The sequence below is a fragment of the Triticum urartu genome, chromosome 2 (assembly GCF_003073215.2).
Source record: "Triticum urartu cultivar G1812 chromosome 2, Tu2.1, whole genome shotgun sequence".
NCBI lineage: Eukaryota > Viridiplantae > Streptophyta > Magnoliopsida > Poales > Poaceae > Triticum > Triticum urartu.
In genome coordinates, this window is record NC_053023.1 from 195,968,357 (window position 1) to 195,987,922 (window position 19,566).

Genomic DNA, 19,566 nt, shown 5'->3' on the forward strand with positions numbered 1-19,566 from the left:
CAGGAGACCAAGTTCACAATGTAAACTTGAATCCATGCCAAATCTGGCTATGCACACAGGGTGTTTGATAAAATGCCACAGGCACCTAGGCTTTTCTTGGGATGGCCAAATTCTCCAGATCAGGGTCTCCTTAGATGCAAGAGAGAGTGGTGAGGTTAGTTTGCCAAAAGGAGAAACTTTTTAGTGCAAGTTTTGCAAAACTTCAATTCTGGACAGGAAATAAATGACATTATTTCATGAACCAAAATTAATCCAATGGGTGCATGCTCCTGGATTTAAGGGTTTAACATGGAGGACTATAAGTAGGAGAAAGAATTAAGGGCTAAAGAGCAAGCAAAAATATGGTTTCTGTACAATCCATCATGTTGGACCAGAATGAAGATGAGGTTGAATCACTTAAAATTTGCAAAGAACAACACCAGGTTTTTGCATAAAGTGGAATCATAGGCTATTACCATCATCCCATAATTTTGGTGGAGGCTAGAAAGAATTATTTAAATGGGTTGTAGTGCAAAATGCACTCTGCACCAGAGAAGAAAAATTGAGTGTAGAGCTCAAAATATTTCATGAATAATAGATATTTTTGTATAAAAGTGATTTAAAAACATCATATGACATCTCCAAATTTTGGTTGGAATTTTAGGTGAATTTATCAAATGGTTGTAGTTCAAATATGTCCATTTAACCTTGAAAAACCATTTTCAAGAAAGTAAAGATCAAGCAACTTAATTATTTCATTAGTTATATTAAATAAGGGAAAGTTTCTCTTGACAGATTAAATAAGTCCAATGACATATTTGAAAAGTTTTCTCTTTGGGAAAAACTCATCATAACAGGGAAGAAAATGATTTAAAAATCAAAATGGAGCTCAGAAATTCAAAGTTTTAATTCCTGGCAAAAATTTTAATTTAATAAAACAAGGCCAAAATTTTGGGGTGTCACATATAAATATACTATCTTGGACATCTTTTATGATTGTGAGCACTCATTAAAGTATGGCATGCTAAGAGTTGACATTGGACAAGGAAGACAATGTAATGGGTCATGATTGTGAGCCCCGATGTCCGTATTTTATTTTTTATCGACACCCCTATCTCCAAACAGGTGGACATATTTTTCAATTTTGGCTTTCGCTTGAGGACAAGCGAGGTCTAAGCTTGGGGGAGTTGATACGTCCATTTTGCATCATGCCTTTATATCAATATTTATTGCATTATGGGCTATTGTTACACTTTATGTCACAATACTTATGCCTATTCTCTCTTATTTTACAAGGTTTACATGAAGAGGGAGAATGCCGGCAGCTGGGAATCTAGGCTGGAAAAGGAGAAAATATTAGAGACCTATTCTGTACAGCTCCAAAAGTCCTGAAACTTCACAAAAGCTATTTCCAGAATATATAAAAAATATTGAGTGCAAGAAGTTCCAGAGGGGGCCACACCGTGGCCACGAGGGTGGGGGCACGCCCTACCCCCCTGGGCGCGCCCCCCTGGCTCGTGGGCCTCCTGGTGGACCTCCGATGCCCATCTTCTGCTATATGGAGTCCTTCGTCGAGGAAAAAAAACATAATCAAGCTTTTGGGACGAGACTCCGCTGCCACGAGGTGGAACCTTGGCGGAACCAATCTAGGGTTCCGACGGAGCTGTTCTGCCGGGGAAACTTCCCTCCGGGAGGGGGAAATCATCACCGTCGTCATCACCAACGATCCTCTCATCGGGAGGGGGTCAATCTCCATCAACATCTTCATGAGCACCATCTCATCTCAAACCCTAGTTCATATCTTGTATCCAATCTTTGTATCCAACCCTCATGAGCAGCACGGGCCATTCCCTGGCTGAAAGACACACTAGGCTGAAATGGGCCCATGTCTACATCGGGCCTCTAACAAGCCGAAATGTCACTAGGCCGTAATTGGGCCCAAATATTCGGCAAACAATGAACGGGCCAGATCACACTTCGGGCCGTAAATGGGCCATGTTTAAACAAGCCGTTATTGGGCTGGCCCACTAGTACCTGAGTAAATAGTATGTGCCTTTGACCAGGCCTTTTTAACCTATATGGGACCCTGCCATGTGTCGACGAATCATAGGCGTCTACGGTCCAATGAGTGGATGACATCTGTCCCAATGGTGAGCCGGCACGTGGTTCCCCTGGACATTGAGAATTTTACACATGGAAAATCCCCATTGGTCCGGGCTGTTAACGGGTTATCGGATCCAAACCGGAACCCGATAGCTTAACGCCGACCCGTTGAAGTGGATGCCACGTGTCGATCACCTTTGACGAAAGCACTTCTATGATGCGTGATTTATCGTCATGGAAGTGGACACTTCCGTGATGATAATTTTGGTAATGTCATGGAACACTTCTATGACAGCACAGGTAGACTATCTTGATTCCGTCATAAAATCGTCATGAATGTACATGCATGACAGAAAAGATGACCTAATGTGACAAACATGTATCGTCAAGGAAGTGTATTTTTTTGTAGTGTTGGTTCAACTCCACAATCTTGTTGGAGGCTCCCAAGTGACACCTAACCAATCTAGGAGACGCCACTCTCCAAAAGGTATTAGATGGTGTGATGATGATGAACTCCTTGCTCTTGTGCTTTAAATGATAGTCTCCCCGACACTCAACTTTGTCACATAGATTGGCTATGGTGGAAAGATGATTTGAGTGGAAATCAACTTGGGGAAGGCTAGAGATCAAGATTCTTATGGTTGGATTGGAATCTTGGTCTCAACACACGAGTAGGTGGTTCTTTCTCAGAAAATGAGTAGTGGAAGTGTAGGCATGTTTTGATGGCTCTCTCTTGAATATAGAAGGAGGTGGAGGGGTATATATAGCCTCCACGCAAAATCTAACTGTTACACACATTTGACCCAACTCGGTCAGACCGAATAGGTAAACTTGATGAGACCGGTTCATTTCAAAATGTGAACATTAGGATCCTTGGTGGGACCAGCATGATCAACTCAGTGGGACCGATGCGCTAGGGTTAGGGCAAAACCTCGTCTCGGTGTGACCGATTGCATGAACTCGGTGAGACCGATTTCAGCAATGAGTTAACAAAGAATTGGTGAGGCAAACTCGGTGGGACCGATCGCTCACTTCGGTAAGACCAAAACGTTATGAAAGGGAAACAGAGAGTTTACATTGCAAACTCGGTGGGGCCGGTCACTTATTTCGATGAGACCGAAACTTTACGAAGGGAAACAAAGAGTTTGCAATCCCATCTCGGTGAGACAGAAATCCCTGTCGAGGAGGCCGAACTGATTAGGGTTTCTCGCTATGGCTATGTCAAAGGAACTCAGTGGCGCTGGATAGATCAAATCGGTGGGGCCGAGTTTGACTTTAGATTTTGGACATATTTGGATTTGAGAAAGTGGTTGATGGCTTTGGAGCATATCACTAAGCATTTTGAGCAACTACACCATTAAGCAACACCTCATCCCCTTTTAATAGTATTGGCTTTCCCTATGGACTCAATGTGATCTTGGATCACTAAACTAGAAATGTAGAGTCTTGAGCTTTTGCCAATATTTGTCCTTAGCATTTTGAGGGGCCCACATCTCTAGTCCATGCCATTGCCAATCATTCAACTTTCTGAAATATTCAACATGAATGAATATTAGTTCAATGAGCTATATGTTGTTATGAATTACCAAAACCACCCGAGGATTAGTTGCACTTTCAATCTCCCCTTTTTGGTAATTGATGACAACATATAGATCAAAGCTTCGACAAATAATAATATGAATGAAATACATCGCCGCTTTGAGAAGTATGTGATAAGCAAGAGCTCCCCCTAAATTTGTGCATTATTTAAAATTTGCTTTTGAATGCAAATGCATAATCGATTAGGATCGTGGGTTACTTTTCCATGTCACATACATCTTGGTGGAGCTCTCAAAATGATAGAATATAAAGAATATGCACCCATCACCAAGGCAAACATGATTGATCATGCACAAGTATTAAGATAACATCATTCAAGCACACATTAAAGCATAATATGATCAAACACGTGATCATGAGAGTTTCTCACACAAGCACAAATATTTTAGCAAGCAAACAATCAAACGACAAGTAGCTAGAGAGGCAAAAAAGGCAAAACACACACACACACGCACTCTCTCTCTCTCTCTCGAAGCCTATGATTTGTACACTTTATCCCCCTTTGGCAACAAATTACCAAAAAGATTGAAAATGCATAGTGCTATGTGGCACTCTAAGCACGATCTCCGGGAGCTCCGGTGTGTGAAGACGGTGTGGAGAGGATAGAAACGCTTCTGAGGACGTCTGAGGAACTGGAGGAGTTCCAGCTGGAGGAACAACTGGGGCAGTTGCTACAGGTGCTAAAGTGGTAGCTCTCGTATCACTGGCTGGCACAGCTATAGACCTATGTGCTCGAGGCACTCTCTGAAATGCCTCTGTAGTTGGCATGTCACTCCTGTCCTCAAGGTCTTCCCGAGTCAGGGTGGCTAGTCCTTTCTCTATCCTCACTATTGCCTCAAGCAGATAGCTGAGCTGGTCCTGCTTGGTCTTGAGATTTATAGCTGAAACATCTGGCACTTTGGAAGTCTTTGCTGCCTTTGCTTTCTCTCGCTTCTCCTGATCCTCTATAGATGTAGGATGTGATGCATCGATGACAACAACATTGTCCTCAAATTCTGGCCTCGGGGGAAGGTGCTCTTTGTCTAGCAGATATGTCCATGTTCCCATCTTGGAGTTGATGAGCATCTGAATGTGGGGGGCATATCCACATGACCTCTTCTGATCTGCAACAGTCCTTTTGATTGTTTCAACAATCAAGGTCATCACCTAGAAATTCTCTGGCACATCAAACATATGTAGCAGGTTGATTGAATGACCACAGATCATCCTGTGATCTCCTGATTTGGGTAGCAGAGTGTGCCTCAATAGTGTTAATGGCGGTCAATCCTGATAGCAAATAGTAGATGGAGCCAAATTTTTGAGTCTCCAAGGCATCATCAGGTATTTCCTTGTACATATGAGCCATGGAGTTGTGGACTTTCCTGGGCTTGGCATAAACATCTGTATCATCCTCAGCCTCTTCAGGAGCATTGATCAATTTGGCCCACTCAACAATTAAAGATTGATATCCTGTGTGTAGTGACCAGACCTCAAATGGTCCAATCTCTATGCTCCAGTGTCATCCCTGGATCAGTAATGCTGACACCGCATAGTACTTGAAGGATTTATAACAGAGTAGCAATCACACACTTATTACAACGAGTGTCTCAAAAGAGAACTTATTACAATTAATATGGCTTAAGGCCATCTAATAACGATAACAGCGGAAGGCTTGGAAGATAAGTGAGTCCATCAACTCCAACGGCATCACTGAGTATAGAACCATGACCTAAAAGGCTCCTTACTCGTCGTCTGAAAAGTCTGCAACATGAATGTTGCAGCCCGAAACGGGTCAGCACATGGAATATGCTGGCAAAGTAACACATAGAGAGCAATGAAAGAATAAGGCTATACTACATGCATATTTGGCTGGTGGAAAGCTCTATGGTTACAGTTTTGCGTAAAGCCAATTTTTCCCTACTACAAAGGAATAAATTTTATTTAACTATCATGGTAGTTGTTAAACATTGAGAGTGTAGACACCCTCTCAATCCCAATTAAGCATCATCATTAAATCCCAACAAAATTAATTAGAGTAACATGATGAGATTCACATGATAATCCAAGTACTAGATAATCAAATTTTCCATAACCGGGGACACGGCTAACCATGATTAGTTTATACACTCTACAGAGGTTTGCACACTTTTCCCCACAAGACTCGATCTCATCCGTTGGGATTCTCGCACTACATGGTGTTTGAGAAACGGATGACCGAGACATAGTCTTTCAGAAGCGCTTGCACCTTACGAACGGGTAGACTGTACCAACCTACATCCCCTACATCTGCTAGTCTACCACTGTAAGAGTTTGCACGACTTAGTCAACTATGCTAGAGACCATAGTAGCTTGTGGCTGCACACAGAAGTTTCTAGTATGAATAATCTCATGATCCCTATGAGCCTGGGTGGCGGTCCAAAAGAAAAACAGGCAACCGCTGGAATACCCAGGTGCCTCAATCCACCCAGATGTGTGTTTAAGTTGCCACCTTAGATAAACCATTAATTTAACAATATCACATCTGTCATGGATACACTCACCCAATCCACGTCTACTAGCATAGCATGGCAATAAGCAAACATAGCAATAACTCCCAAGTGTTTGATAATAAAATAGGTAATAGGTACTACCTCATCTACTTCCCAAAACCCACAATTTAATTAGATCCTAATCATGCATTATTTGAGGATTGATCTAATGCAACAAAAACTGGGTAGTAGGAGGTATGATCAAAGTGTTACTTGCCTTGCTGATGATCCGCAAAACCTAGCGATTTGAAGTAGCAAGCGGCGTACTCCGAGTACACTATCGCAAACAAACAAGCATACAATATGTACTTATCTAATGCACAGGTAAAACTCAAATAACAGATCTAACCAGAATGTTCAACTTAAGAACTCCGGTTTGCAAAAAGAATCAAATCGAACGAAGCAACAAAAAACAAGCGGCAAAAGAAACAAGCTTCGTTTACTACTCTGGATCTAGGTCAAATTTTACAAAGGCAAAAACTTGTTTGAGTGGGTTAAACGGAAAGAGGGTTTCGAGACAAAACTCCAGGCTTTTGAATCACCTGATTCCGACAAACGAGCGAGCAGTTATACTAGAACGAAAATCGGATCAGAAATCGCGATCAGAAAAATCGCGGAAAAAATCCGAGAAAAAGAAAAACGATGAACAGATTAACGAACGAACGTTCGTTATCTAGATCTAAACGATGAACGCGTTCTTTAAAACGAATGAACGTGCGAATGCTCGCTAATTAACCTAAACCGGAAAAAAACCGATCTAATAAAAAAATGGATCTGAAAAACCAACAAAAAATCGGTGGAAAACCGAATGGTTTTTCTAAAAAAACCGGCGGCGGGGTCAACCTCGGCGGGCGGGTCCTCCGGCGGGCGGCGGCGGCGGCGTGTGGCATGGGCTAGGGTTTCCTGGGGCGGTGGCTTGGGCTAAAGTGGCCCGGGGTGGTGCTATTTAAAGGGCCCCGGCCAGAGGAGTCCTGGCCGATCCCGGCCCGTAGTCGGTTCGGTTTTTTTAATAATTACGCGCAGAAAAACAAACAAAAGAAATACTAAACGGACTCCAAAAATCCCGAAATACATTTTCCCCGGCTTCTAAAATCAAGCCGCACAGGAGGAACATTTATGTGGGGCATAAATGCAATTTTGAAAAACACACATTTTTCCTAAATTCAAATAAAAAAGTAAATAAACCCAAAATAAAATCTAATTTGATTTTATTATTAAATCCTCAATATTTTTTTTATTTTTGGGAAAGTCATTTTATTCCCTCTCTCATATTTTTATGATAGAAATAAATGAAGATAAAATAAATAACATCAAATGATCCTATTTTCAAAATTTGAGAAAACTCAAATATGAAAATAACGAAATCCCCAACTCTCTCCGAGGGTCCTTGAGTTACGTAGAATTTCTAGGATCAACCAAAATGCAATAAAATATGATATGCAATGATGATCTAATGTATAACATTCCAAGTTGAAAATTTGGGATGCTACAAACCTACCCCCCTAAAGATGAATCTCGCCCTCGAGATTCGGGTTGGCTAGAAAATAGGTGAGGGTGGTCCTTCAGCAGATCTTCCTCTCGCTCTTAGGTGGCTTCATCCTCCGTGTGGTGGCTCCACTGGACTTTGCAAAACTTGATGACCTTGCTGCGGGTGACTCGGCTGGCATACCCAAGAATCTTGACTGGTTTCTCCTCATAGGTCAAATCACTGTCCAACTGAATCGCTTCCAGCGGCACTGTATCTCCCAGCAGTATATCAGCCATCTCTGCGTGGCAATTCTTCAACTGGGAAACATGGAATACATCATGAACTCCTAACAATCCTTCGGGCAATTCCAACTTGTAGGCTACTTCTCCCATACACTCCAAAACCTTGTATGGTCCTACAAAACGTGGCGCTAACTTTCCCTTAACTCCAAAGCATTTAACTCCTCGAAGTGGAGATACTCGAAGATAAACTCGGTCTCCGACCTCGTAAACTGTCTCCTTGCGTTTAGAATCTGCGTAGCTCTTCTGCCTAGACTGAGCTACCTTGAGCCTATCGCAAATCAATTTCACCTTCTGTTCAGACTCCTTAATCAGGTCCGGTCCAAACAACTGGCGGTCTCCAACTTCATCCCACGACAATGGGGTCCTGCACCTCCTTCCGTACAAGGCTTCAAAAGGGGCCATCTTCAAACTGGATTGATAGATGTTGTTATAAGAGAACTCTGCGTACGGCCAATTGTCGTCCTAGCTAGATCCATAATCTAGCGCACAAGCTCTTAGCATATCCTCCAAAATCTGATTGACTCTCTCGGTCTGTCCATCTGTCTGCGGATGGAAAGCTGTGCTGAAATCTAGCCTGGTACCCAAAGTTTCGTGCAACTGATTCTAGAACTTTGAGGTAAATTGGGTTCCTCTGTCTGATACAATGCTCCTTGGAACTCCCTGCAGACATACGATCCTGGTCATGGATATCTTTGCCAACTTAGCACTGGTGTAAGTAGTCTTCACTGGGATGAAATGTGCTACCTATGTCAAATGATCGACTACTACCCAAATCGAATCATAGCCTGAACGTGTTCTGGGCAATCCCGTAATAAAATCCATGCCTAGCTTATCCCACTTCCATTCAGGTATTGGCAATGGTTGTAGCAATCCTGCTGGCTTCTGATGCTCTGCCTTTACTCTCTGACATACATCATAAACTGCTACATACTCCGCAATATCCATCTTCATTCCGGTCCACCAGAAAGTATCTTTCAAATCCAAATACATCTTGGTATTTCTTGGGTGAATCGACTATGGTGAATCATGGGCCTCTTGCAGAATTAACTTCCTGATCTCCGGGTTATTAGGCACATAAACACAGTCTTCAAACCATAAGGCATCGTGCTCATCCTCACGAAATCCTTTAGCTTTTCCTTTGCTCATTTTCCCCTTTATAGAAACAATCTCCTTGCCAGTCCTTTGAGCTTCTCTGATCTTATCTATCAAAGTAGACTGAATCTCCAATGCTGCTACATAGCCTCTTGGAACTATCTCCAAACATAGATCACGAAGATCCTCGGCTAACTCCCTTGGTAAATCTCCCGTCATTAGGGTGTTGACATGGCTTTTACGGCTCAATGCATCGGCTACTACGTTAGCCTTCCCGGGATGATAATGCAATCTCATATCATAATCCTTGATGGGCTCCAACCATCTCCTTTGCCTGAGATTCAACTCCTTCTGCGCGAAAATGTACTTTAAACTCTTGTGATCTGTGTACACCTCGCAGTGGTTTCCAATGAGAAAATTTATCCAAGTTTTCAATGCATGCACTACGGCTGCTAACTCCAAATCATGTGTGGCATAATTCAACTCATGAGGCTTAAGCTATCGTGAGGCATATGAAACAACTCTTCCCTCCTGCATAAGCACTGCTCCAATTCCTCCACGTGAAGGGTCCCAATATACCTCATAATCCTTGTTCTGATCTGACAAAATCAATACTGGTCATGTAACCAAACGTTTCTTCAACTCCTGAAAACTGGCCTCACATTCCTCAGTCCATTTGAACTTTGTATCCTTCTTTAACAACTCCGTCATAGGTTTTGCAATCTTCGAGAAATTTTCAATGAATCTCCGGTAGTATCCTGCGGGTCCAAGAAAACTCCGGATCTCTCCAACTATTGTTGGGGCTTCCCAATTCGTCACAGTGTCAACCTTGGTGGGATCTACTTCTATACCTTCTCCGGATATAACGTGTCCTAGGAATCCAACTTCCTTCAACCAAAATTCACATTTGCTAAACTTGGCATATAACTGATGTTTTCTGAGCTTCTCAAGTACCAAACACAAATGCTCCTTATGCTCCTCTTCATTCTTCGAGTAAACCAGAATATCATCAATGAACACTACGACGAACTTATCCAAAAACTCCATAAACACTTTGTTCATCATGTTCATAAAATAGGCAGGGGCGTTAGTCAGACCAAATGACATAATGGTATACTCGTACAGCCCATACCTGGTGGTAAAAGCTGTCTTAGGTGTATCCTGTTCTCGAATTTTCAACTGATGGTATCCTTATCGCAGATCGATCTTGGAAAATATCTTAGCTCCTTGCAATCGATCAAACAAATCATTGATCATCGGTAGTGGGTACTTGTTCTTGATGGTTACTTCATTCAATGCTCGATAATCAACAACCATCCTTAACGATCAATCCTTTTTCTCCACTAGAAGTACTGGCGATCCCCAAGGCGAAGAGCTTGGGAGAATATAACCTTTATCCAATAACTCTTTAATCTTCTTCTTAATCTCCTCCAAATCCTTTGCGGGCATCCTGTATGGTCTCTTAGATGTTGGCCCTGTGCCTGGCAAAAGCTCAATCAAAAACTCAATATCTCTATCCGGTGGCATGCCTGGCAACTCCTCTGGAAACACGTCAGGGAAATCCTTCACTACTGGTACTTCCTCCTGCACAACTCCTGTTAAGGAATTTACCTGAGTCCTTTTCGGCACATGCCGGGATACATACTTGATCCTTCTTCCTTCTGGCGTTTTAACCAAAATTGACTTACTGGCACATTCTATGTTCCCTTCATACTTCGATAACCAATCCATGCCTAATATCACATCCAATCCTTGAGATTCCAATACTATTAGGTCTGAGGGAAATACATAGTTACCGATCCTTAGTGGTAACCGATCACACCATAGACTAGCCATATACTCTGCTCTAGGTGAGGTTACTAACATGGGGGACCTAAGGGCTTGGGTTGGCAGTTTATACTTATCCACAAATCCCCTTGATATGTATGAATGCGATGCACCAGTATCAAAAAGAACGAGTGCAGTAAATGACTTAACCAAAAACTTACCTATTACTGCATCCGGCTGAGCTTCAACCTCCTCCATGTTAACGTGGTTCACCTGTCCTCTGTTGAAAGGGTTCGGCTTCTTCCCAGAGCTTCCATTGCCACTTCCATTCTGGGCTTCAGGACATTCATTGGCATAATGTCCGGTCTTCTGGCACTTTAAGCAAGTGACTTGGCTCAGGTCTCTCTTCGATGGGGTTGATGGGTTGGTACGGTTCTGGCCGTTGCTTCCTCCATTCCCATTACCATTCTTGGAGACATTATGATTGTGCAAGCTACCTCCCCCATGGGTATGCTGAAAAGGCCCTCCCGGTCTAGGGGTAAAACGCGGCTTCTGCTGAGATCCAGAATTGTACTTCCCTTATCCATATTTCCTCTTACGGTTCTCAATTTGTTGCCGCTTCCCTTCAATCATAAGAGCACGATCTACCAACTCCTGGTAGTTGTTGAAGGTTGCTACCATCAACTTCATGCTCAACTCATCATTCAGTCCTTCCAGAAACTTCTCCTGCTTAGCTGCATCCGTAGCAATGTCATCTGGGGCATAACGGGCTAGCTTACTAAAGTCATCCACATACTGGCCAACTGTCCGTCCTCCTTGGCACAAGTTGCGAAACTCATGCTTCTTCATGGCCACAGCTCCTGTTGAAACATGGGCAGTACGGAAAGCCTGCTGAAACTGGTCCCATGAGACAGTGTCGATAGGGAAAGTGGCTGTGAAATTCTTCGACCATGATGCTGCGGGTCCGTCAAGCTGATGTGTGGCAAACTTCACCTTTTCCGCATCTGTGCATCCTGCCGTGGTCAACTCCCTTGCTGTCTTGCGGAGCCAATCATCTGGTACTATAGGCTCGGTGCTACTGGAAAACACCGGCGGATTCAGCCTAAGAAAAATGGGCTAAGTGATCAACAGGTGGTGGTGGTGGTGGGTTGTTGTTATTGTTGTTCCCCTGATTCTGATTCTGGACTAGCAACTGCATCAACGTATTCTACTGCTGGATCAGCTGAGTGAGCTCCGGTGGGAAGGTAAATCCGGGGTCACGTCTCGGAGGCATCTGATGGGTTTAGAAAAGATGAGATTTGAGAATAGAGAGGGGTCTAAAGAGAAAATACTACCCATATGCACATGAGGCAAAAGCAAACAATTCACTTCATTCAATCAAACAAGGGCATACAATCGATGTAACTATCGCAACAGTGCTCGGACTACTATATTTACATGGTGGACTACTACTACTGATGGGGTGGTCTACTAGAAATATTCTTCGGTTGCAGACTCCATGATATCTGCTCCAACTTCATCAACATAGTCATCATCGCTATCATCTGGATCCGAGTCGGTGTCGTCGATGATGATGTAGTCTTCCGGGTGAATCTCCTTGGGTTCTTCGTCTTCTTCTACTAGTGTAGGGCCTCCCATAAATATTCCGATCTTCATTGTTAGGTCGGCATTCTTATCCACTAGTACTTAGATTTCCTCCTCATAATCTTCACATGTAGCCTTGAGTTCTTCCTCCAGTTCTGTGATTCTTGTCCTCGCCTTCTTCAGATCTATCATGTTCGCGCACATCTGGTTCTCCTGACGTCGAATGTGCTGGTTTAACTCTTGGATAAAAGCTTTGATTGATCTATCCTTCTTGGTGCTGATCATCTCCCAATGCTCATCTCGGGGCCCACAAATATGGTAGATTGTATCCTTAAGATCATTGCGGTAAACTTCTCCAATACGTCCCATGGTGATGTGAGCTGCCATGCTCTTTCCTAGACTCCAGGTTGGTGCATTAAAGGAAAACTCTATGGGCTCAGTGACTGGCATGAACGTCCTTCCTGGAACTTGAACTTGAATCATCCAGCGCTCCTCTTCAGGTAAAGTGGCGTTGTAGGTTACGGTGAAGCTGGGTACTCCGATGTTCAGATATCTAGTGACTTCCTTCAAGTGACGTCCAAAGGGTGTATCTTCATCCGGTTGTGTAAACTTTTTCCTTGCATCCGCCATCCTAAAAGAGTAGAAAAGATGAGGAGTCGGAATGAGAAGAGTGAGTAGTGATCTAGGGCTTCAGCTTAGTGGTCGTGTCCTACAGTCAGCGTGTGCTCTGGTACCATCTTGTAACGACCAGACCTCAAACGGTCCAATCTCTATGCTCCAGTGTCATCCCTGTATCAGTAATGCTGACACCGCACAGTACTTGAAGGATTTATAACAGAGTAGCAATCACACACTTATTACAATGAGTGTCTCAAAAGAGAACTTATTACATTTAATATGGCTTAAGGCCATCTAATAACGATAACAGCGGAAGGCTTGGAAGATAAGTGAGTCCATCAACTCCAACGGCATCACTGAGTATAGAACCATGACCTAAAAGGCTCCTTAATCGTCGTCTGAAAAGTCTGCAACATGAACGTTGCAGCCCGAAATGGGTCAGCACATGGAATATGCTGGCAAAGTAACACATAGAGAGCAATGAAAGAATAAGGCTATACTACATGCATATTTGGCTGGTGGAAAGCTCTAGGTTACAGTTTTGCATAAAGCCAATTTTTCCCTACTACAAAGGAATAAATTTTTATTTAACTATCATGGTAGTTGTTAAACATTGAGAGTGTAGACACCCTCTCAATCCCAATTAAGCATCATCATTAAAACCCAACAAAATTAATTAGAGTAACATGATGAGATTCACATGATAATCCAAGTACTAGATACTCAAATTTTCCATAACTGGGGACACGGCTAACCATGATTAGTTTATACACCCTGCAGCGGTTTGCGCACTTTTCCCCACAAGACTCGATCTCCTCCGTTGGGATTCTCGCACTACATGGTGTTTGAGAAACGGATGACCGAGACATAGTCTTTCAGAAGCGCTTGCACCTTACGAACGGGTAGACCGTACCAACCTACATCCCATACATCTGCTAGTCTACCACTGTAAGAGTTCGCACGACTTAGTCAACTATGCTAGAGCCCATAGTAGCTTGTGGCTGCACACAAAAGTTTATAGTATGAATAATCTCATGATCCCTTTGAGCCTGGGTGGCGGTCCAAAAGAAAAACAGGCAACCGCTGGAATACCCATGTGCCTCAATCCACCCAGATGTGTGTTTAAGTTGCAAACTTAGATAAACCATTAATTTAACAATCTCACATCCGTCATGGATACACTCACCCAATCCACGTCTACTAGCATAGCATGGCAATAAGCAAACGTAGAAATAACTCCCAAAGGTTTGATAATAAAACAGGTAATAGGTACTACCTCATCTACTTCCCAAAACCCACAATTTAATTTGATCCTAATCATGCATTGTTTGAGGATTGATCTAATGCAATAAAAACTGGGTAGTAGGAGGTATGATCAAAGTGTTAGTTGCCTTGCTGATGATCCACAAAACCTAGCGATTCGAAGTAGCAAGCGGTGCACTACGGGTACTCTATCGCAAACAAACAAGCATAAAATAAGAACTCATCTAATGCATGGGTAAAACTCAAATAAGAGATCTAACCAGAAAGTTCAACTTAAGAACTCCGGTTTGCAAAAAGAATCAAATCGAACGAAGCAACGAAAAACAAGCGGCAAAAGAAACAAGCTTCGTTTACTACTCTGGATCTAGGTCAAATTTTACAGAGGCAAAAACTTGTTTGAGTTGGTTAAACGGAAAGAGGGTTTCGAGACGAAACTCCAGGCGCTTGAATCGCCTGATTCCGACAAACGAGCGAAAAGTTATACTAGAACGAAAATCGGATCAGAAATCACGATCAGAAAAAATGCGGAAAAAATCCGATAAAAAGGAAAACGATGAACAAATTAACGAATGAATGTTCGTTATCTGGATCTAAACGATGAACGCGTTCGTTAAAACGAACGAACGAGTGAACGCTCACTAATTAACCTAAACCGGAAAAAACTGAACTAATAAAAAAACGGATCTAAAAAAATCGACGAAAACCCGGCGGAAAAACCGAACGATTTTTGTAAAAAAAACTGGCGGCCGGGTCAACCTCGGCGTGTGGGTCCGGCGTCGGCGGCGACGGCTCCGGCGGCTGCAGCGGCCGCGGCGGCGGCTTGGGGTGCGGGCTAGGGTTTCCTGGGGCAGCAGCTTGGGCTAAAGCGGCCCGGGGTGGCGCTATTTAAAGGGCCGCGGCCAGAGGAGTCCTGGCCGATCCAAGCCCGTAGTCGGTTCGTTTTTTTAAATAATTTCGTGCAGAAAAACAAACAAAAGAAATACTAAACGGACTCCAAAAATCCCGAAATAAATTTTACCCGGCTTCTAAAATCACGCCGCACAGGATGAACATTTATTTGGGGCCTAAATGCAATTTTGAAAAACACACATTTTTCCTAAATTCAAATAAAATAGCAAATAAAAACAAAATAAAATCTAATTTGATTTTATTATTAAATCCTAAATATTTCTTTATTTTTGGGAAAGACATTTTATTCCCTCTATCATATTTTTATGATAGAAATAAATGAAGATAAAATAAATAAAATCAAATGATCTTATTTTCAAAATTTGAGAAAACTCAAATATGAAAATAACGAAATCCCCAACTCTCTCCGAGGGTCTTTGAGTTGCGTAGAATTTCTAGGATCAACCAAAATGCTATAAAATATGATATGCAATGATGATCTAATGTATAACATTCCAAATTGAAAATTTGGGATGTTACACTGTGCCTTCAGTCATGCAGACTATCTTGCCATCTGGGTAAAAATGTCCAGTTGAATAAAATTGCATGACCAACTCATCATTCCATTTAGTCAGCCTTTGACCAACAAATGTGTCAACTCAGTTCATTTCGAAGCTCTCATGAACTCCTGGGAAGTAGTCTTCATTCTCATCAATGAATTTCCAGTCAACCCATCTCATATCACTTACTATCGGCTTCTTGTCCAAAAGAACTATCTCATAAAAGTCTTGCTGCTCCTTGGTGTGAAATCTTTAATCCACAGCAGTCCTTCTCCTCATAGCATATGGATCTTCTTGTCTCCATAGTATGAGACTGCTACCTCTTGAGCACTGCATTGGTTTTCCCTTGAAGAAGAAAGGGTGATGCAGCAGAGCAGCATACATATTTCCCTCAGTTTTTGAGAACCAAGGTATCAATCCAGTAGGAGGCCATGCCCGAGTCCCTCGCACCTAAACAAACAAATAAACTCCTCACAACCAATGCGATAAAGGGTTTGTCAATCCCTTCACGGTCACCTACGAGAGTGAGATCTAATAGATATGATAATATAATATTTTTGGTATTTTTAAGATAAAGATGCAAGTAAAATAAATTGCAAAGGAAATAACTAAGTATTGGAAGATTAATATGATGGAAAATAGACCCGGGGGCCATAGGTTTCACTAGAGGCTTCTCTCAAGAGCATAAGTATTACGGTGGGTGAACAAATTACTGTTGAGCAATTGACAAAATTGAGCATAGTTATGAGAATATCTAGGTATGATCATGTATATAGGCATCATGTCCAAGACAAGTAGACCGACTCCTGCCTGCATCTACTACTATTACTCCACACATCGACCGCTATCCAGCATGCATCTAGAGTATTAAGTTCAAGAGAATAGAGTAACACTTTAAGATATAAAGCCCATCTTGTTATCCTCGATGGCAACAATACAATACGTGCCTTTCTTCCCTTACTGTCACTAGGAAAGGACACCGCAAGATTGAACCCAAAGCTAAGCACTTCTCCCGTTGCAAGAAAGATCAATCTAGTAGGCCAAACCAAACTTATAATTCGAAGAGACTTGCAAAGATAACCAATCATACATAAAAGAATTCAGAGAAGATTCAAATATTGTTCATAGATAAACTTGGTAATAAACCCACAATTCATCGGTCTCAACAAACACACCGCAAAAGAAGATTACATCGAATAGATCTCCATAAGAGAGGGGGTGAACCTTGTATTGAGATCCAAAAAGAGAGAAGAAGCCATCTAGCTAATAACTATGGACCCGTAGGTCTGAAGTAAACTACTCACACTTCATCGGAGGGGCTATGGTGTTGACGTAGAAGCCCTCCGTGATCGATGCCCCCTCCGGCGGAGCTCCGAAAAAGGCCCCAAGATGGGATCTCGTGGATACATAAAGTTACGGTGGTGGAATTAGGGTTTTGGCTCTGTATCTGGTAGTTTGGGGGTATGTAGGTATATATAGGAGGAAGGAGTACGTCGGTGGAGCAACGTGGGCCCCACGAGGGTGGAGGGCGCGCCTGGGGGGTAGGCGCGCCCCCTACCTCGTGCCTTCCTGGTTGATTGCTTGACATAGGGTCCAAGTCCTCTGGATCATGTTCGTTCTGAAAATCACGTTCGCGAAGGTTTCATTCCGTTTGGACTCATTTTGATATTCTTTTTCTGCGAAACCCTAAAATAGGCAAAAAAACAGCAATTCTGGGATGGGCCTCCGGTTAATAGGTTAGTCCCAAAAATAATATAAAAGTGTATAATAGTGCCCAATAATGTCCAAAACAGGATATAATATAGCATGGAGCAATCAAAAATTATAGATACGTTGGAGACGTATCAAGCATCACCAAGCTTTATTCCTTCTCGTCCTCGAGTAGGTAAATGATAAAAACAGAATTTTTGATGTGGAATGCTACTTGGCATAATTTCAATGTAATTCTCTTAATTGTGGTATGAATATTCAGATCCGAAAGATTCAAGACAAAAGTTCAATATTGACATAGAAATAATAATACTTCGAGCATACTAACTAAGCAATTATGTCTCTTCAAAATAACATGGCCAAAGAAAGTTATCCCTACAAAATCATATAGTCTGGCTATGCTCCATCTTCACCACACAAAGTATTTAAATCAATCACAACCCCGATGACAAGCCAAGCAATTGTTTCATACTTTTGGTGTTATCAAACTTTTTCAATCTTCACACAATACATAACCGTGAGCCATAGACATAGCACTATATGTGGAATAGAATGGTGGTTGTGGAGAAGACAAAAAGGGAGAAGATAGTCTCACATCAGCTAGGCGTATCAATGGGCTATGGAGATGCCCATTAATAGATACCAATGTTAGTGAGTAGGGATTGCCATGCAATGGATGCACTAGAGCTATAAGTATATGAAAGCTCAACAAAAATAACTAAGTGGGTGTGCATCCAACTTGCTTGCTCACGAAGACCTAGTGCATTTTGAGGAAGCCCATCATTGGAATATACAAGCCAAGTTCTATAATGTAAAATTCCCACTAGTATATGAATGTGATAACATAAGAGACTCTCTATCATGAAGATCATGGTGCTACTTTGAAGCACAAGTGTGGAAAAAGGATAGTAGTATTTCCCCTTTTTTTTATTTATTTATTCTTTTTTGGGCCTTTTTTTATTTGGCCTTTCTCCTTTTTTGGGACAATACTCTATGAATGATGATCATCACACTTCTATTTATTTACAACTCAATGATTACAACTCGATACTAGAACAAAGTATGACTCTATATGAATGCCTCCAGCGGTATACCGGGATAGCAATGATGCATGAGTGACTTATAAGATAGAATTATGAACGGTGGCTTTTCCACAACTAAAATGTCAACTACATGATCATGCGAATCAATATGACAATGATGGAGTGTGTCATAGTAAATGGAATGGTGGAAATTTGCATGGCAATATATCTCGGAATGGCTATGGAAATGCCATGATAGGTAGGTATGGTGGCTGTTTTAAGGAAGGTATATGGTGGGTGTATGATACCGGCGAAAGGTGCGCGGTATTAGAGAGGCTAGCAATGGTGGAAGGGTGAGAGTGCGTATAATCCATGGACTCAACATTAGTCATAAAGAACTCACATACTTATTGAAAAATCTATTAGTTATCGAAGCAAAGTACTACGCGCATGCTCCTAGGGGGATAGATTGGTAGGAAAAGACCATCGCTCGTCCCCGACCGCCACTCATAAGGATGACAATCAATAAATACATCATGCTCCGACTTCTTAACATAACGGTTCACCATACATGCATGATATGGGAATCACAAACTTCAACACAAGCATTTATCAAATTCACAACTACTCAACTAGCACGACTCTAATATCACCATCTCCATATCTCAAAACAATTATCAAGTTTCAAACTTCTCATAGTATTCAACACACTCATAAGAAAAAAATTATTAATCTTGAATGCCTAAAAGAATTAAAGCAGATTACCATGCTGTTTTGTAGGACTCTCAAAATAATCTAAGTGAAGCATGAGAGAAAAAAAGTTTCTATAAAACAAATCCATCACCGTGCTCTAAAAGATATAAGTGAAGCATTAGAGCAAAAACCATATAACTCAAAAGATATAAGTGAAGCACATAGAGTATTCTAACAATTTCCGAATCATGTGTGTCTCACTCAAAAAGGTGTGTGCAGCAAGGATGATTGTGGAAATCTAACAAATAAATACTCAAATAATACAAGATTCTCCAAGCAAAACACATAGCATGTGGTAAATAAAAATATGGCTCCAAGTAAAGTTACCGGTAGAAGTAGACGAAAGAGGGG